General features: G+C 43.8%; 1 long non-coding RNA gene across 2 annotated transcripts; it reads right to left on the reverse strand.

Moving 5' to 3' along the window:
* Nucleotides 1-511: 511 nt before the first annotated feature.
* LOC119332369 lies at nt 512-3,121 on the reverse strand. 2 transcript variants are annotated; one of them, XR_005160921.1, is made up of 5 exons: nt 2,827-3,121; nt 2,607-2,679; nt 2,219-2,306; nt 1,964-2,078; nt 512-1,003 (listed from the first exon to the last, which is right to left on the reverse strand). It is a non-coding gene; the product is annotated as an uncharacterized LOC119332369 (long non-coding RNA). The 2 variants fall into 2 exon arrangements; XR_005160920.1 differs by having other exon boundaries at nt 2,223-2,306; nt 2,827-3,120.
* Nucleotides 3,122-3,880: the final 759 nt, after the last annotated feature.

Consider the following 3,880-nt stretch of genomic DNA (forward strand, 5'->3'; position numbering starts at 1 on the left):
GGCATGGAACGCAGAGCCGGCAGGCGGCAGCGATGAGAGGAAGACAGGCTAGCTGACAACGAACTATACTTTGGATGGAAGGTTTTAGCATCATGACATATATATGTTGCTTTTGTTGTAGTCACTACCAGAAACTGGACTGTTCCCCACGGCTAAAAACCGACAGGAAATTGGAAAATACCGTCAGGAAATATATTCCTGACGGCTACCCGACAGGAAATAGCCGACAGGATTAAATCGACAGGGAAAATAAAATTTGCCTGACAGTTGGCCGACAGGGAAATAACTCCTGCCGGTTGTTCCTGACGGCAGCCCACAGGAAAATCAACTGTCTCGTCAGGTTTATGAGAACCCTTTTCGTGGCATATGGCCGTCAGGAAAAAGCTGACAGGGTATATACTTTTAGAAATAACCCGCTCTCCTGTCAATGTTCTAACCGCCAGGAAATCAAATTCACCATCTAATTGATAGTTCTATAACCTGTCAATAAATATTCAGTGATAAATAAGCATACATCCAATAGCCCATATATTAGGAAAGCCGTCCAAAATCAGTGTTTACGTACATACCGATATATTAAACTATGTTTCAACATCCAGCAATTGACATACGAGAATTTGTACATGGACTTGCTCAAAAGCAAAAACATTTCTACGCATACATGAAACCACTCTGATTCTGATCCATCGCATTGCACAGGGCAATGAAACAAAACACACACACACACTTCTAAGTCACCTAGATTCATGATCAGCAGCATCACATACATACGCATCATTTTACTATTTCTCATCCATCATATTCCATATAACAGTTGCTGCAACAAAATACCATACGATTGTCGCTCATTAGTTGAAGTGCAAACGGACTAGTGAGATCCTCCTCCGGATGCATAGTTGTTATCATCATGTTCTCAGTCATGTTGCAAACTCGAGTGATGCCATTGCCGATGTGATCATCCATAGCGTCGTCCTTGAAGATAACATAGACGAATCATCTTCCCCTACAAAATTATGTACAAAATTAATGAAGAAGCAATATTTGACAAGGAAATAAAGAGATGGCAACACCACAACCCAGGGGCTGCCGCCACCAACGGGTCTGCTTTGAGCAAAGGTGATTTATTTTGTTTTTTTGACAAGAAGTTGCTGGAATTAGCTAAGCTTTATCCTGATGATTTTAGTCACAGAGATATGTTACTCTTGAACATGAACTTAGTATCTACATAAATAATGTAACCCATGATAGAAGGTTTTCTAGCTTGGACAAAATAGGTGATTTCTAAACTGATGGTGGATACAAGGAAGCATCTCTCCTACCCTTTGGTATATCGGCTTTTGAAGCTAGCACTGACTCTCCAAGTTGCCACTGCCAATGTTGAGACATGTTTTCCAGCTATGACTATTGTGAAGAATGCTTTGCGTGACAAAGTTGGTGATGATTATTTGAGTCATAGCCTAATTTGCTTCTTGGGCTTTTCCTCAAAAGCAACAATAGTTCTACATATACATGGCACCACTCTTATTCTCATCCATCACATTGCACAGAGAAATGGCGACTAAATACACAATTTCTGTGTTACCTAGGTTCATGATCAGCAGCATCACCTACATAATTATAGCCAGCCAGCACAAAGCCACATAAGAAACACACTACCTGGCAGCAGCCACTAAGGAGAAAATAGTACTCATCCAACTGCTGACTAGATATGTTGGAAACTCAGCTCATTGTGACACATATATTGTCACTGGAGCAGCACTGTCCTAGACTTGCATGTTCAGAATTAATGCATCTCATGCAGTAGTGCCATTTGTGGACACACCATATGATATATGAATAAAACCAGAAAAGTATATATGAAACTTTATAATCTGGCACTAGGTTTCATGCCTCGAGCAACGTGATATCCTTTTTTTCTTCACAACTTGACAATTCAGAGATGCTTATTAGGAAATATACTTACAGAAAGATAGCCAGATGACATGAATCTGTTGGACTGGTAGAAATCCAACTATGAAACCATCCAGTTATGATCCTCACTCATCTGTTCCGGACTCATTGTCTCCTGAAAGCAGCGCCTGCACAAGCACACATCGTACATGTAAAAAAAGAAGAGTGATTCACTGGAAAACCAAGAATAGACCACAGTACAAGGGCATCGAATAGTACAGCGCAAGTAGCATCAGTGATCTAAAAAGAAGAGTACATCTTCACATACATACACTGCATATCCTGAAGCAGCTAGCAAGGAAAAAGAGTCAACATCTTCACGTCTTCACATGCATACACTGCATATCCTAAAGCACCTAGCAAGGATGAAAATTACAGTGACATTAATCTTTTCAGTTTTCAGTGACTTAACCAATGTGGTTGCTAATAGCACACCTAGCAGCAGCATCTAAACTTTGAGCTAGCATAGAGAACAAAGCCATTTCTTGCAACATGTAAAATGAATAAATCCATACACAGCAAAAGAATGCAAAAAGGCAATAAACAAAGAGCATTTCTTGGGAACTCGTCTCTGAGGTAAACAGAAGACCCAATATCGGCTCCGGCCAGAGGTACCTATATAGCCCCACAGAAAAAGCATGTTTTTTTTTACTTACAATGGAGCAGGGGAAGACCATCCGGCAACTAATGCGGTGGCGACGGCCTCCAGAAATAGTTCCCGCGATGCACCTACAGAAGAAACCACCGAGATGGAAGAGATAAGAGCACGAAATTTAGCGAGATTTGTGCAAATTCACGGCTTAGATTTATCAAAGGAAGAACATTAAGGATAAAAGAAATTAAAAGAGCAGGGGAGAGGGGAGGACTGGAGTTTACCATGGAGAGGGGCAAGGTGAGAGACGTGGCGAGGCGTCCGGCGATGGGGACGTGAGATGGGAGAAGGCGAAGAAGCAACTGCGGCAACCCCTCCTCACGCTTGCCGACGATGTACGCGCACACACAGGGGAGATAGACGGGAACGACCTCAGCCTTGGGGTCAGAAGGATGTGGAGGAAGGCGTCGGCCGGGGGTGAGGTCAACGGCGGGGTGGTGCGGCCGACGTGGGCGAGGTCGGCGGCCGGGTGGTGCGGCCGCCGTGGGCGAGGACGGCGGCGGGGTGGGGGCGGCCGCCGTGGGCGAGATCGACGGCGGGGTGGGGGCGGCGGCTGTGAGCGAGAACGACGGCGGGGTGGGGTGGCGGCTGGGGTCTGGGATGTGGATTGGGGAACTTTCTCGTAGGGTTTACATTTGTCTCGAAGCGTCATTTTTTCTCCCGTGGGCCGCTGCACACAGGGAAAAAGAAATTCGCATGGGCCTTCGCGCGCGCATGAATATTTTGGCGCGCAATGGGCTGGCCTGAGTACTTTCCTGTGGGCTAACCTCACAGAACAATTCATTTTCCTGTGCGTTATATACTACCCTACAGTAAAATGAACTATTTTCCTCAGGGCTTAAGTATGCCCGCCAGGAAAATTATTATTCCTGTGAGATGCTTCGGGCCTCACAGGAAAATGGGTCACCCTAAGGAAAAGTGTAGTTTCTGGTAGTGAGTAATGTGTTTGTTCTCCTCTTTAGTCCTAGCAGATCTTATATCTCCGTCTCTCTCACCAGTTAGATCATACCTATAAAAAATTGTACATGTATGTCCCTTAACCAGTTAGATCACTGTTATTAGGGTAAGACTGATCATGTCATTATGTTTTCTATCTGAGACTGACATATACGTACTTATTTATCTACAAATGAAAATTTCTTCCTAAGAAAATAATGGTAATTGGCATGGTAGCAATGTTTGTAAATGTTATTTTAGCATCACTCGGTCCAATCTAACTGCCTGTTTTTTTCGTTGAGAAATTCTGCAACTTCACTGCAAAATGGTCTACCAGCTACA

The sequence above is a fragment of the Triticum dicoccoides genome, chromosome 7A (genome assembly GCF_002162155.2).
Source record: "Triticum dicoccoides isolate Atlit2015 ecotype Zavitan chromosome 7A, WEW_v2.0, whole genome shotgun sequence".
In the NCBI taxonomy this organism is placed as follows: Eukaryota; Viridiplantae; Streptophyta; class Magnoliopsida; order Poales; family Poaceae; genus Triticum; species Triticum dicoccoides.